The sequence below is a fragment of the Cygnus olor genome, chromosome 1 (assembly GCF_009769625.2).
Source record: "Cygnus olor isolate bCygOlo1 chromosome 1, bCygOlo1.pri.v2, whole genome shotgun sequence".
In the NCBI taxonomy this organism is placed as follows: Eukaryota; Metazoa; Chordata; class Aves; order Anseriformes; family Anatidae; genus Cygnus; species Cygnus olor.
The window spans coordinates 43606201-43622343 of NC_049169.1; the positions used below are offsets into that span (position 1 = coordinate 43606201).

Below are 16143 nucleotides of genomic sequence, written 5' to 3' on the forward strand. Positions count from 1 at the left end.
GGGTGATCAAGTGGCAGCCAACAGCATGCAAACATCTTTGTGATTCCTGCATGTCTATGAGACTGCCCAGCCACTGATGATTAACGGGGTCCGTCAGTCCTCCCACACCAAGATTACCACGTGAAATGATTTTCTGCAACCTGTGCTAGGTTTTTAAAAGCCATACAGATCTTCAAACTTTTTTTGTCCCGATTACTGAAGACTGGATAGATACTGGACAGCTGCCCAGATTTTCCCACGTCACATCGATGCCAGCACTACAGACAGACAGCTCAAAATGAGTGAACTAAATGACAAAATACTGTGGGGCTATGCTTAATTCTTAACAATAAGCCTACCTATAAAAGAACAAACCAAACGAGCATCGCCTCCTTCTGTAGGAGGTAAGCGAGGCCTTTCTGCTCCGTTAAATTTTCTTTAGCTTTGGGTTGACTACTGCGACCCATCTGTGCAGAGAAGCCTCAGGAAGCAGCCAAACGCAATGTATTTTCATTGATCTGTCAAAGACCTCTCTTCCTAGCATGATGTTCAGAAAAGAAAGCATAATTACAGACAGGCGACAAACATTAAGATGCATTTTCCATGGTGCACGCAAACCATTGTGTTTTTTAAGTGGTACACATCCAGGCTTCTGATTAAAATAGACTTATTTGCTAAATGCTGTGCAAGTAAGAGAGCATACATGCATCTCCACAACCATTTCTAGTCACCACCTGTACAAACCAAGACAATTTTTGTCCTTCCTTCCTCACTCCATCTTCTTAAAGTTGCAGACCATACGTACCCTCAACCAAAACTCCCAGCCATTCCAGAACTTCAGCACAAGCACCTCAGCAGCATCATTTGTAACCTCAAACCTCCAGGATCCGAATTAAGCATAAAATAAAAGGAAAATAGATGTCCATGTACTCAGTATCACTTCCACGGTCAAGGCCAAGTTGCTATGCCTCGTTTCTGCAGGTACTCAGCTATAAAAGAAACCTTCCCTCATCCGCTGCTTTCAAGTGAAGGCAACTCAGCTCTGACACAACCAAGTGAACTGAAGGATCGAACCTAAGGCTACATTTAACTAATTAACAGACTCAACTTGTTTCTCCTACATTTGATGCCTTTTTAAAAGAAAAAAGGTAGCCTGAGCTTTCAGCATTAGGTGTGACGTGAGAGTAAACTGAGGTGGCCAGCACTCCAAGAGGTCAGCAGCTTGTCCGAGCAGTAGCATTCATAGCTCACATCTTTCAAAAAGTTGTGGTCAGCCTGAGCTGCAAGACAGATTTTCTTCATACCTTTCTACAAATCTGTTTCGGATCCTGCTCCATCAAAAAGCTATTTTTGTATACTACAAATAAACAGAACAGCTTAACACATAGGAAACTCCTATTGTCTCGTTCACCACCGCACTACTTCTGGAGAAAACTGCAGTCAGACCTGGCTCTAACCAAGGCATCACAATTCACTCCAGCAACAAAGCTTCACTGCACCACCCCAAGTTTAAACAGGACATTTCAGTTTCATAGAGTAGCAGAAAGTAGTGAGGCAGCTGAAGTATTTACTTCAAGCCGTCTTCAAAAGTACGTAAAAATGGAAGTTTAAACCAGAATATTTAATTAGGTTACTGAAAACTGAATTTTACATTCTATAAAGAGTCACAATAACATCTTAAATACACACATATGCAGCTACTATAAATGCTTACGCTTCTAATAACATCACAAGTTAGCAGTGTCTTGCCAATCAATGCCAACACTGGTAACATAAAAACTGAATTTTGTTCTGCCCAACACAAACTTCATCAAAAGATTCCTCATATAAGTTAAAGTTTGGACAACCGGATTCTAGTTTCCATCAGCTCACAGAGTCACTATGCCTTCTTTACAAAAATATCTGCACAGAATTTTTTTTTAAAAAAGTCAGTATATGTAAGTTTAAATCCAAACAATTCAGCAAATGTTTCGCACAGAACGGGTGAAGAACAGCTGAGCGTGGCAGAAGGAACACAGTGAGCTCTGTCAGTCGAGAGAGGGGAATGCTCTGGGGATTATTGTGCTAGATAAGATCTAGATTCACTTCTTATTTCATATATTTCCCTAAGTGGCCACCAAAAAAAAAAAAAACCACTAAGCCTGAGTCATTGCATCTTCCTATCTCACAGGGGAGATGTGAACAGACATACAAGAACCTGGAGCATTCAGCTGCTGTAATAAAAGGCACCATATCAACAAGCAAAGCAAATCAGAATCTTGCAGTGGCTGTTACTTGACTGTGGATTTTTTTTTCCCCCCAAAAAAAACATTTTTCCCCTTTTTTTTTTAAACATACTGATAGCACCAAATTAAAATATCCAAAGAGATTTTTTTGCATTTGCAAGTCTTCCTTACTCTCTGCCTACGTGACCAGAACTAAAACACTAGCTCCAGTTCAGCTCCGCGCTTTGATGGAAGCGTGCTGTTAAATTTATATTCCTAAACATGATGAAAGGAACAACTTGACAAGAACAACATTTTGTTGTAAGCTAGTATTTAAATCGTGACGCTGTGAAAACATGTATTTTGAGGAATGTGACTAATGATCAAGGTTTAGCAGAATTTTACCTGATTTTATGTATTTGACCTTATTACTACATTACTGGTTCCCGGTCTAAATCAACAGCACGGATGCACCAAATAGCTCCTGAAACCCCACCACCTGACTGCTCAAAGTTATCCAGCTAAATTTTTTAACAGCGACCGTCAGGAAGAAGCTATGCAAGTCACTCACATTCCATTTTTACGTCACAGATTAAAACGACGACTCCAGTCTCACATGCTGGGTCCATTCTCCGTGCACCCGATGAGGAGGTCCAGCCTCCTTCACAGTGCTAAGGTCGCAAGGCAGACCAGGGAACTGATATGGTCGAGAAACATTTTTGCAAGGGAAAAAAAAACATTTCTGAGCTGACAGACCCGCTCACCATATCGGCACACAAACATCTGTACCAGCAAAACGGACACAGCAGGGATGGCTCAAGTGCCATGGCTAGTGAAGTGCACTTGAAATCAGAAGTTCGTATTTAAAAGGCTCTTCATCTTTACAGTCAACCAAGTTTTCATTTTGATGGTGGGTAAAGAATACTGAACCCTCAGCTCCTCCCTTCTTCTCTCCCAACTGATTGCAGATTCCTCAGGCAATTCAGTAGTTCTCCCAAAAGTTTTGGCCCTTCGTTACTTGCCTCACGCTGAAAATTCACCTGCGCCCGTATCGCCAATGTCTCCACACAAACATCCCGCCGGCTTCTGCAACACACCGAGAGCCGAGCAACCAGTTCAAAGGCAGCTCCTGATCTGCTCTTCAGCTCCTCAACGTGTGAGACAGGACATTCAGCAACGGCACCACAACTCTCACCTCACCTTCCAATTACAAAAATTAAGGCAGAGAGAAGAAGTCAATTAACTGCAAGATGGGAGCAGACAAGAGGGAGCAGGGCTGCCAGATAGAACCTCTAAGCTCTCACTTGCATTGCAGAAATGAATCCAATATCACAAATATTCAGAACTATACAGCACTTATAAAAAAAATCTAGCACGTTATTTTTAATTAACTTTTTATAAATTCTTCATACTGAGTAGCAGCCCTGCCTTTAAAGTCTTAAATGCATTCTCTCTTCAAATTATGACAAGTTGCTGAGATGAATGCAGAGGTCACACATTAAATATTTAAGCAGCGATACGTGTTTTTTTCTATTCCAAGTAGTCCACACAACCAAGCCTTTTCATTCTGTTCTACAATGCCTGGTGCAATGAGCCTGTAACTAAGACTCCTGGGAACTCCTCAAGGCAAATGAAGTAAATTAACACAAAATCTCTATCAGTTATGTGCAACTTCATTACAATACAGGTTACACGCTGTATACAAGAATTAAATCCACTGATTAGGATAAATCCATTGTTGAGGATCATACAACCCAGTTACATCACATGCAAAACCAACAAAATCTGCGAGAGACACAACCTCAACCTACTTAACAGTTACCATCCCACTGCAGAAAGGCTGTACTCAAATTTATCTCCTCCAAACTTCTTGCCAATAATCTTTATTCCTTTAAGAATAGGATACAAGAAATGTAGCTATGCACTGTGCCACTTGCAAGTTTCACTAGCCAAGGTTACCAGTCCTCCTCTCAAGCTGGTACTTTATTCCCCTGAAGCAAGAAAGACTTAGGAGTAATTTGGGTGCGGAAAGCCTGCATACATTCCTGCTATGGAAGACTTGACCCTACAGATAAATACATCTGATGCTTACTGACAGAACATGAGGAGGGAAAATAATTTTTTGTTTTGATTTTTTTCAGATTACCCATCTTCTTGCGCCATCCTCACTGTGGTTTGCTGGCATACCCAACAGACAGACGACCAAGAGGAGGCAGCACGCTGTAGTGTTGGAGCAAACAGGTAAGAACTCCTTAGGTTCAGATCTTTTACACTCCTGTATCTCTAAGCCTTAGCCTAAAGCACTTCAGTTGGTTCATTCTCACCAGCTTCCCCATGGAGTCAATGAAAGTCTTCCAGAAGCCTCTCTCCATGTCTATTTCATAAGCATTAGGTGATTAAACTCCTAATCCCCTTTGGTCAAATGTCTGAAATTATAAGGTATAAACAGAGGCCATAGTAATCAAGAAACAAGACACTGCATCCCGCTACTTCCAGCTGCGGACGCTTAACCCCGTGCTCCTAAGCTCTGCTGCCCTAGCCAAAGGCAGCGCATGACAACGACGGTCAGAGCACACCGCACCAAAATTAATTCCTACGAGCAAAACCACTTCACAGAAGCAAGGAAGCTACAACTGCAGATCTTCCCACAAGCAGGGCCTAAAGCTTTCTCCTCCCCAGCGGATTTCAGTATCACCGCAGTGAAACTGCTGAGCAGCACCTGAAACTGGTGATGGAAACACAATCTTGCAAAGCTGATGGTGTACACGCAGCGGAAGCTTCGTCCATCTCCTAGCCTACAGCACATGTCCGGAAGAAAGCGAATGAATTATAAAGAAGTTAACAGTTGAAGGCAAAGAAGTGACATGAATTCAGCACGGGAGAAGAACGAATACTTCTATAAATACGAATTAGCAGAGGATAACAAAGATGCTGCACTCTGAGCATAATTTTTGTAAATGCTAGAGTTCAGACTTCAAAGACAGAGAGAGCCGTAGCTGGTCCGCTACTCTGAGAATCAGCCCCATCATTCTGTTACGTTTGGGTCCCTGCAGTCATTCATCCCGTACCTCGGGGAGAACATGGTGGAAAAAAACTGAACAGCCACCACCACCATCACAGAAGGCTACTATTTCTTTCTCCATCCTGCCTCCCCCCAAGAGCCTAAATAGAGACAATTTCCATAGATCACGCATGATGGGTTATATATAATCACTCCACAATGCTCACGTAGTTGTAGAGGTCTGTTAAAAGAACATAAAGATGAGATGGCGTTTCCTCCCTTGCTTTAAAACATCCAAACGTTCAGTGAAAAAACAAAGAGTCTGCTACCTTGTTTAAGCTAGAAAGATGACGATGAAAACTAGCCATTAGCTTTTGCCTTCAGAGTTGCTCTGATTTAATTCTTTATGTCTTGTAAACTAACTGGGCAGAAGGATCTTACTCCTTGCTTGTTTCAGACTGGCAATGTACACATGGATCTAGTCAGGAAAATCTTGTGAGTAAACACAGCCTAACAAAAGTCTTCATCCAAAGAACTGTGGTTTATAAGCAAGGAAGTTTATTTCTTACCTCCTCTCCTGTCTGCCTTGAGGAACTTCCTGACCCTGTTTCTTACTGAGCTGAGAGGTGTGCTTTCCCTGTGAGCCTGATCCAAATTCACTGAAGTCAGTGCATCTTTTTCCACCAACTTCAACAAGTTTTTGATTAGGCTGTAGGAGACGCACGTAGTTAACCTCTTCACTTCCCCTTGCCTCTTTCAGCAGTGGGTACGAGCAACCAACCCTTCCAAAACTCCATTATATGTGCACACAACTTTGGTATTCCACAAACGCCACCTTTCAAGCATACAGAAAATTTTAATTCCCCCCAAGACAAAAACAAACAAACAGCAAGGAAACAAACAAAATGAACACCTGACAAGTCAAGCTTGTCCATCTTAACTGCATGATCCCATCATTCAAACCACCTGCAGTCAACTGAGCAATTCCCAGGAGAGGAGTTTCGCCTCTGATGACTGGGATACAAGAAGCAGAGGCGGGTGCAAGACGCTGAACGGGAAGAGCACCCCGCAGCAAAAGGGGAAAAGATCAGACAGCAGGACTCACCAGCCCGTTCCCCAAACCGCAGCAAACACGATGCTGACTCAAGTCAGAGAGGCAGAGACAGAAATCCAGAAAGCCACGCTGCAGCAGGCCTCCCTGGGTCATCACCAACCAAAGCCAGTCCCCCAGCAGAGCAGGCAAACCAAATGACCCGCGACTCCACATCTGTCCTTTTTGTGTGGTTGGAGAGTTCTCTTTGTGCACTCCGGGTAAATGAGAGGCCGAGGAAAGCACGGAACGTTCCTCCATTCACATGCAGTGACGTTGAGGGAAGGTGTAAGGATGGCACAGCTGAGTTTTCCCTACGCACAAAACACGCAGTGCCACTTCCTTGCGACACAGCCCACTACCACCCTGCGTATCAGGGCTCGGCTCATTTATTTCACCGCCTGCTAAGTGTCTATCAAGCTTCTCAAGACCTATCTAAAAGAAAGATTTCATCGCGACATCCAATGGTTTACCCCTTTAAGTTCGGGAAGGCGTGAAGCACCCGCTCTTCTTTCAGCTTCCAAGCCCTGGGTACGTTTTTCCCAGTGGTTAGCGAAGTTGCGTATGGCCAACAGCCACCTGTACCGTCAGCTCTCCCAGCCCCGTGCCTGGTCTTTAGTTCAGTTAAAAGCTATTACCAAGGCAGTTTACAGCACGTATGCTTTACAGGAAAAGCGATACGAACAATGCTCCCAATAAAGCGTATGAAAGCTTCTAACGAAGCAGGTCCCTGAGCACTTCCCAGCTAAGCACGGAGCTCATCTGAGGGCTCTGTTTACGACTTGAAATTTACTAGCAATTAGATGGCTGAGTTCAGACCAGTAAAATCCTCCAAAACAAATCATCATATTCTAGCATGAAACACACAGTCATTCCATATGCAGTTATTAGGATGAACAAATACATGCTGTGTGCTTACAAAGAGGAGGAAAAGTCATTTTCCTTGCATTTCTGTACTTGTTGCATCACAACTCAGGCAAGAAATACTGTGTTTCTCAAATTGAGAACAGCCCAAAGTCCCAAAGGGACTTCAAACCGGGGCTTTCAGACAGGAACCCTGTTTTTTCCAGTACTATCACCAGCTATAAGCACCAGGGTAAAAATAAGAAACACAAGGAGCATTGGGAAAGCCTGTGCGTATTCATCGTCACCAGGTCAATCCAGCACGAGAATGTGAACTGTACTGCAGCAGTGCTTCGCTGCATCCAGTTAAAAATCGAAGTTTGACTGCTTGTGCTGTTTTGTTCATAAATGCAGCACAAACTAGTTCAAGAGTTGGTAATTTTTTTTTCCCTCCAAAGGCAAATAGGCAGCATATTACAGACTGCAGAACATCCTGAGCTGACCTTACCCTCCAAACAGAATCGGTTTATGATTACGGGTCAGCTTCAACTTTTGAGTCTTTGGTTTTGGCTTCTGGTTTTTTTTTTTTTCCTTTTTTCTTTTTTAAACCAAAAGGAAACCCATGTAAAGGCACGGAGAAGACAATCGCATGCATTTCCAAGTTTCCTCAAACCAACCAACGCAAAACTTAGTGGTAAGCAATAGCAGAAAGGCTCAGCTGAAGAGATCAAGGAGTGGCGTAGCAGGACACTGCGACGTGACCCAGACGCACCAGCATGTAACTGGAGGACAGACATTGGTATTTCCCCATCAGTCAAGACTGGTATTGAGATGAGAACTGTAAAGGAGGGGAGCCAGGTCAGAAGAATTACAATACCAGTATTAAAAAAGAGAAACTGATAAAAACAGAACCATATATTAGGACCCCATTACCAGGAGTGAAACACAACGGTCTCTCCTGCATTATTTGAGAACTTACAACTCTGTTCACGTTGTATTTGTGTCCTCAGTAGCACTATTTTTTCTATTCAAGGTTTTCTACCATAGCATATCAACATTATTAGAAGTAAAAATACTTGACATTATCTTTAGTTTTCATTTCAGAAGTCCAAAAGCTAAACAAGCAATTAATTTGCTTATTTATTTTGAGAAAGATCTCACCAAAAAGAGCCATAAAAGCCATTTTTGCTACCTGATTTTAGGTAGTGGAAAAGGAAAGAGGTGGTTGGTCTCAGCCCAGTCTCTATCAGCAGATAAACCACAGGACGCTCCACCAACTGATGCTAGCTCGCTCTTCAGAAACTTAGGTTGCTGAACGCAATCCTTCCTGTCTCAGAGGCCCATCGCGGCATTAATTAACACCAATCCTCACACGGCCAGTTAAGGTACACAGTGAAGCCTGAGAAGTTAGCACTGCCAAAAACATTCCTGAATCTTTGGAATTTATACGAACTCTGGTTCCAAAAACACTGGTCTAATACCCTCTGTAAGTATAAAATATAATTGAACAGGTTATGAAAAAAACGTAAATGTATGCTTTAATTAAAAAGCTACCCCACCCAAACGGGGATCTGGCATACCCCGTGTCAAAAGGCAAGATATGCCTAAGCCAGCTATAAACTCCTAAATATACCCTTACCTCAAATTATAGGGGAGCCAAGCAAACAGCATGAAAATTATCCAACTTTATTACATCTTACGCCCTCGTTCCAGATAGCAACGTGCCAAGCTGGTAGAGTAGCAACAGGAATTGTGCAGTACAGTTCCTATGAAGCGACCCTTCTAAGAAGGGCAACTATTGTCATTTTGCTGTGCTTCATGGGTGGTTTAGTTAAGCATGACCTAAAAAGGAAGGCACAAGAGGGGTATGCAGTGATTTGCTTTTTAATATTGTAGTAAGAACCCAAATGGACTTTGTTGCACACTTTTCTATGATGGCAAAAGGAGAGAGTAACCCCAAAACCTGCACGTTCCAGTCATTTTCCTATAGACTTTATACCTCTAACAATCACATACAGAACCGTATTAAGAATGTTTTCACTTACACTGTTTAAGCTTTTAAGTTTAATCCAAGTATCCTTTACAATGTAAGAACGGTTAATCTCTCTCCAGTCCTTCAGCCAAAGGTTAAAGAAACTTCTGACAATAAAGAGTTCTCCTCTACAAGTAATACGCAAGTTTTCTGTTTGATTTTCATAACCTTCACTTCTTACTTATGCATTACAGAAACAGATTTATTGCTTTCATAAAAATTCACCTCGGGCCTTCTTTACAAAGCATTAATAACTAAGAAAAGCACCCCTCTCCCCCCCTAAAAATCTGACCTCCCGTTAAAGACACTCAACCACGCTGCTCCAAGCGCTTTCATACCGAGAACCATCTTTAACCTGCCCCGGGCTGGAAAGGTACATTAAAGTACGCATTTCAGGAGAAAAAAAAAAGAAAAAAAACAGGTTTCATAATTCCCAAAGCCTCTGAAGTCTGATTTAGAGATCAAAGCCCAAACTATGTCAAAACACATACTATTCTACTCAAAAAGATGCTAACAAATTTAAAGCTAAGTAGCCTAGAGAATACCAAACTTGCAAGAAGGTCCAAAAACCTCCCCTAGACATTTAAGCGCATTAATACAAAGCCCCAAAGCTATCAGTTTGTCTGAGGTTATTCCCAAAACCGTAAGCAATGAAAACGTACAATAGCAAGTCATATTTTTGACATAAAAGGTGTTGTCATCCTCCCCCTCAGAAAGCATAGTACCTTACTTGCTAACTTAACCAGGAGAAAGTTAAGAAAATACAAGAATATGCATTTCACTTGCCAGCAATTTACAGAAGTGGACAAATAGTATTCTCCTCTCCTTGTGCTATTCACAAAGTTTATTAAGAGAAAGGTGACTGATAAATACTCTTTCTTCGTTTCTTTTTGGTAGTTACACTTTCTGCAGTGTTTTAATGCAGATGGCTATTTATGTGTGAACCGAACCTAATGCAGAGACGAATTTTAAAAAAATACAGCTTCATACAACTCAAGGCAAAGGAAACAAATCCACATTTCGTAGGGCGGCACACTGAAGGAACAAAGCTTTCAGCCAGCCAAGTGAAAACTTAAAATGCTTAATATCGTTGTGTGTAACACATACGCCTCACCAAACGGACACCTCTTCCTGAACTGAATGTAACGAATATGCCGCATCTGTAACGCGAAGGTTGCTGCGTGTCCATCATCCATCCGCTCTGGGCAAGCGGAAAGGTTGAGCAAAGCCGGGTTAAAGGTGCGCCAACTGCTACACGCGCAGCTATTGATCGGGAAGCACGCTGGAAAGCAAGGACTGCTCAGAATTATCCGTGGAATCAACAGATGGCAACAGCTACTGCAGACACGAATAGCTTTCAAAACACTAACCTAAACATAGAAAGCTCAGAAACTGATCCTCAGTCCCCTCGCAGGCATCTCGCTTTTTTCTTTCCCCCTCCTGTTTTCAAAGGCGGAGAAGAGAAGTGGAATGGCGTGGGAAACAACGCCAGGATTCAAGCAGGCTGCCTGCCCTCCTAACGGAGGTGTAACGCTACGGGTAAGAGCCACAGCACAGAGCCAGAGCAGTCCACCCACCGAGACGAGGGATTCCGGCGGTGCCAACCCCCCCCCGCGCAGGCAGACGCTTGTTGATTCGCACACAACCGCAGCCCCGTTTCCAACTTCATGACACAGCCCCGGTGCCACCGGCCGGCTCCGGTACCGGCTTACATAACTTTCCCTTAGTCCTCCCCGGAGGTAAGGAAAACCAGCTCCCGGCAGCCCGGCAGCACCGCCAGCGGCCCGGCCGCGCTCCGCCAACGGAGGCCAGGTCAGCCCCGCCGAGGGGCCGGGACCACCGGGCACACCGGGCGGGCCCCGAGCCCCAGGGGCAGGCCCACGGCCGCCGGCTCCCTGCAGGAATAAAGGGGGGGGGGGGGGGGGAGGGGGTGAAGCGGTCCGGGGGCACCTCCCGGGGCCCGGCCCTTACCTGCGGCCCTCCCCGCCCCCCCACCCCGTGCCGCGGGAGGCGGGCGCGGGGCGGGGGCGCTCAGCGGCGGGGCCCGGCTGCGGGCCGGGGGGGGCCCGGCGGCGGCGGCGGCGGCGGGGGGCTGGCGGGTTGCATCCTGGCCGCGCGCGCACACGCCGCACGCGCACGCACGCGCACGCAGGAAATAACACGGGGTCACCTGACCCCCGCCCAGCCAATGGCGGCGGCCGCTCGGCGCCAGCGGGAACGGCGCGCGAGGCGGCGGGTCCCGGCCGGGCGGAGGGGGGGGGGAGGTGGTGGTGGTGAGCGGAGCGTGCGCGCGCGCGCCCGGCGCTGTGTATCTGTGCGTGCGCGCGCACGCGGTGGCGGGAGGGAGGGAGCGTCCCTCCCCCTCCCCCTCCCCCTCCCTCCCCCCCCCAGGGACCTCCCCAACATGGAGGCTGGGCGCGGGCTGAGCGCAGAGGTGCTCCCGGCTCCCGCTTCTACACCGCCTCAGCAGCCGAATAAACGCTCTTATAAACACCCTCAGCGCTCCCGAGGCTCCTACAGACCGTGGATTGGGGGGGGGGGGGGGTTAGGGGCGCCTGGTGGTGCTGCTGCTGCAGTTTGGCCGATGTTCACCGCTCTTGGCGGCTTTCCCTCAGGGACGTGACAGAAACGAGGGGACAGGCGGGCAGCTCCGCCGAGCCGATGTGACAGGCTCGGGTAGCTGCCCTGTTTGCCCAGCCTTGTTCGCCACGTCCTCGGCACACACCACCTCCTGTAGCCAGCCTTATCTGAGGGAGGGCCGCGGCTCCCAGCTCACCCCAAAAAGCAACGACCTGCCGAGAGGGGCTGTCCTCAAAGCACCGGCGGCTCCCCCACAGGTGTCCTGCTCCATGAAAAACAAATGCGAAACACCACGCAGAGTACTTTGCGTTATCTGTCAAAACCAATTCTGAGACCGGCTGAAATTCCGTCGGGATAAGGCTGGAACGATGGCAGCTGGCTGGGAAAACCACCGGGCGCCTACGACAAGCGCTCCTTCCATTTGTCGTTGAGGGCAGGTAGACAACCACGTGGCCAAAGAGAGCGCCCAGGAAGGACTCGCCTGCTCCTCCGCTCCTCTTTGGGCTCAACACAAGAACAGGAATCCTCCTCTCGGAGGCAAGCCCGCTGCTGTGATCCATGCCTTATCTCCCTCAGATTAGCTTACCGCGGCGTGCCCTGCGTGCGCTACCTGGGGATCGCGGCTGGGCACACGGGCGCTGCGTTACGAGGCACACTGTTCCTCCCGCCGTGCGGCGTGCCCGTGCTCTCGCCAGCACTTGTTGCCCGCTTGCAAGCAGTGTTTCAGGCGTGGGGCCTCCCTCGTGGGAGGTGGAAGTCATTCACTGCCTCCTTCGTCTGGAGCAGAGGCTCCGCCAGCACATTCGCCGCGACAAGCCGTTACTTTACTCCCGTCACAAACAGCCCTAATCTCGCCGACTCTCACCGCATGCTAAAAGCTTGGTGCAAGCAGCATTCCCTCTGGGGCTGGAGGACGGTGATAAAAGCCGTAATGGGGTGGGGGAACTCGATAAGGGTTTTATAATTTGATTTTCCATTATCTGTTTTCTGATTCCGAAGGGAAATGTCAATTGAGGTCAATCCTTTATGTAGATTTATAAGGCAGGAGTGCTTCGAGTGCTTTACCTTAAGTTAAACTTAAACGTACCTTAAAGTAAAACCCTTTAGTATATAGAAATACATGAAAACACAGCTTATTTATACATGCTTGGTGTATCGAGGTATTTCTTACCTCACGTACAAAATGAAGTTGCAGCATGAATGGAAAAAGTTATGTAACATGCTCAAAAAAATGCTATAAAACTGTAAGAGAGCTAGCAATCACAAGTCAAAAATTTCTCAAAGGCGCAAAAGTAAGTGAATTTGCACCCTTAAATACCTGGATCTCTGTCTGCTTCACCACAGCGCTTCCATCTCTGCTACTGACTACTAACAGGTGTCGTAAAGGAAGCACAAGAGGAGTCAGGTTTTAAAAAATCTAAAACCTCAACATTTTACAAGGATAAACTAAAGTTGTTTAAAAAGAAAAAAAAAACAGGCTATAAATGCAGGCAAATTCCACACTATCGTCAGCTGTTACACTACAGCAGGCATCACTGGTAACCTACAGGATCACCTGAAGTCTAGAATGAAAACAAAAGAACCAAAATATATTAATTAACTATCACGTGAGCACAGATGGCATCTACTTTGTTGCTTTTGAAGTGATGTATTGGGCCTTAAGATACAACCCCACTGAGCTTAATGGAGAATTTAATTCTCTCAGAACCTAATTTTTGGCTGTCTGCAGACTCCGGAAGAAAAACCACCGTCATTAGTATACGTTGTTCACATCACCAGTTTTTTTCCTTGCCACTGAATGCTTTGCTTTCTTTCCAGAAGAAAGAAATTCAACCTTCTGACTTACCCATTCAGTGACAACTACTCAACGATGATCAGTTACACAAAATATTGTTACAAATAAAACATTGTTAGGACTAACAGAGAAAGCAATCCTGTTATGCTCCTGTTGGGCTCCGACCCCGCAGATGGGTGACCAGGGCTGGTATCTAGCACCCACGCAAGCAGTTCTAGTTCAGCATAAAGCCATCAATAGTATCCACACGCGCTTAAAGCAACTTATAAGCAAATTGCTCTTCAGTTCTTAAAAGAGGAAAAAAAGAGAACGGGGATTTAAGGCCAAAATTGGTCGCTTACCAAAATAAACCCTTAAAGGACCAATTTTAAAATCAACGGAACAAACTAAAGAGGTTTGCATGTAAATTTCCAGCAAATACATTCTGTAATCGGAGAGTAAGTCCTATAAATTGAGCAGATGCACCGCACCAGCCTCATAAGAAACACTGAAGTCCCTGCTTTTTGTGGAAGGAAATGAGCTCAGCCCTAATTGTCTGCAGCCGCTGCAGGACCACCACCACAAAACCCTCCCAAGCCCTACCTGTGTCCCCGTAGACATCTTTTCCTCCCACCTAATCAAAGTGCTCGCACACAAACAAGACAGAGACGGGAAGGAAAATAGCCTTGAGACTTGAAACCCTCCCTTATGAAGGATGGGAGGTTCCGGGTGAAATTAAGCCCCATAAGTAGCCCTTGGGGTTAGAGTCACTGTTCCTACACGCCCTGCTGCCTTCGCACATATGGAAACAGCAATGACTCTCTCAGCGGATACGAGCTCTGCCAATGGCAAAAGCAAACGTTTTTTTCCCGTTATGCCTTAATGTAAGGCTTACCTTGCACATCCCCTTCCCCTCTCCCACAGATCCCTGAGAAAAATCTCCTTCTGACCCTGAGAGGACTGACAAATGGAGATGGAGAGTCTCCTTCTGTCTTTGAGGTCACCACTTCTGATCTAGCCATAATTCAGTGATTACTCAGTTGCTATGGCTCTGCAGGAGCGTACATCAGCAGCTTGGGGGGGGAAAGGAAGGAGTGCCCAGTTCCTGACCTCCACCACACCTCATCTCCACACCCCCCTGAGCTCCCTCTGCCTGAGAGGGGGGAGGACTGCAGCCCGGCTGCAAGGGATGCAGCCCGTGGGATTGAGAACAAGTCTGTGGGTGACAGATGCTGGAAAGGCTCGGGGCGCCCCAGTGTTTCTTAGCCGAAAGAGGATGTCTGAACGCAGCTGGTGGGGTCCTCGGAGAGATTTCTGAGAGATTTCTTCTCCTTTATAAAAGGTTTCATTGCTGATGAAAAGCATTGAATGAGCAGCACCAGAAGGCTGAACCTCCAGAGTCAGACACGCAGATTTCTTACAGGCGCGAAAACCGTCCCCTCAAAGTACTGCCCTCATCCTAATCCTTCCCCCGTGACACAACTCCGTGTCACGCACAGGCTCACCGCTGCACTTTTACAGCCTTCATCTCGAGGCACTTAGATGCTAGGGGAATGGGCATTAGAGACTAGCTTGAAGACAGATGATACAAAAGATGACAGCGAGAGCAGGCACCTACAGGTCACGCAACCAGGGACTGAAACTGATACTCACGGTGGGACAGCTAAGTCTCTAAGCAAGTGTAAAGCAAGGGCAGCGAGCCTGTTCCTCTTCCTCCAAGAAAGACATCAGCATGGCTGCATTCATTAACATTTCCTACCTCTCTTCCCATCTAGCCCCAGGATTCCCCACACCTTCCTCCTACTTCTTTTACGCTTACTTCAGATAAAAAGTGTTACGTCTGACCCTGGGCAAGGGAGAAGCAGCATCAGACATCTCCCGAGGAACTGCAGCAAAGACAGGGAGGGCTCTCCTCTCATTAATTCACCGATACTGAACTTTCCCCCTAGGACAGCCACAGGACCTGAGCACTTGCTGGAAAGCATTTTGGAAGAACGTGGGTTTGAGATCAATCAGCCTACCGACTGTCACGTCTTGGGTGCATCGCTTGGAAGTGGCTCTCCTCCAGGCACCAGAAGCACCTCCACAAGCCACAGCGCTAAGTCCTAGAGCCAAATTCCTGCAGCAGAACAACAACTGGATTGAAGGACTCTGGAGTTTCTCAAAGGAAGAAAAATGATAAAGCAGCTGAAGGCAGGCAGCGTGAATCATAGCAGGAAAAAAATTAAATCACCTATACGGTAGACAATTCTGCTCTATCTTTTAATCCTGCAACACTTCTGTCCTCTCATCTTCCCGTTACAAGGAGCTGATTCATGAAAATAGGATCTTTGTACCTTAAGACCTGCTCAGCTTCTTCTGCTTATTCCTTTTACCTCCTGCCAAAAAGCTGCTCCTGGCAGAATCAGAATTAGTTGCTGTGAAAGTGATTGTGATGTTGCAGACAAAAGAACCTGAGTCCAGTAAAAAGGCTAGGAACAACAGAAGCTGAACTTTTGAGGAAAAAAGGAGCACATTTCCATGCTGATGTCCAAAGCAATAAAGGTGGAAATGAAAATAGAAAGCCACACAAATATGATTCTCTGGCAAGACTGTCTCCAACAAGGCAGAAAAGGCCATCAATAAATCTTCATTATCTGA

The 16143-nt window shown here is 46.2% G+C and overlaps 1 protein-coding gene across 6 annotated transcripts in view; it reads right to left on the reverse strand.

Moving 5' to 3' along the window:
- The window catches only part of TCF20 (transcription factor 20), a 119956-nt gene that overhangs the window by 46729 nt on the left and 57084 nt on the right, over positions 1-16143 (reverse strand). Inside the window, exon 1 of one of the 6 annotated variants that reach the window (XM_040554734.1) lies at positions 11121-11175. The exons of the other annotated variants lie outside the window; for them this stretch is intronic. The gene's annotated coding sequence lies outside the window, so the exon portion shown is untranslated. Of the gene's footprint in view, positions 1-11120; positions 11176-16143 lie in introns of those variants that run through there. 6 annotated transcript variants of the gene reach the window in all.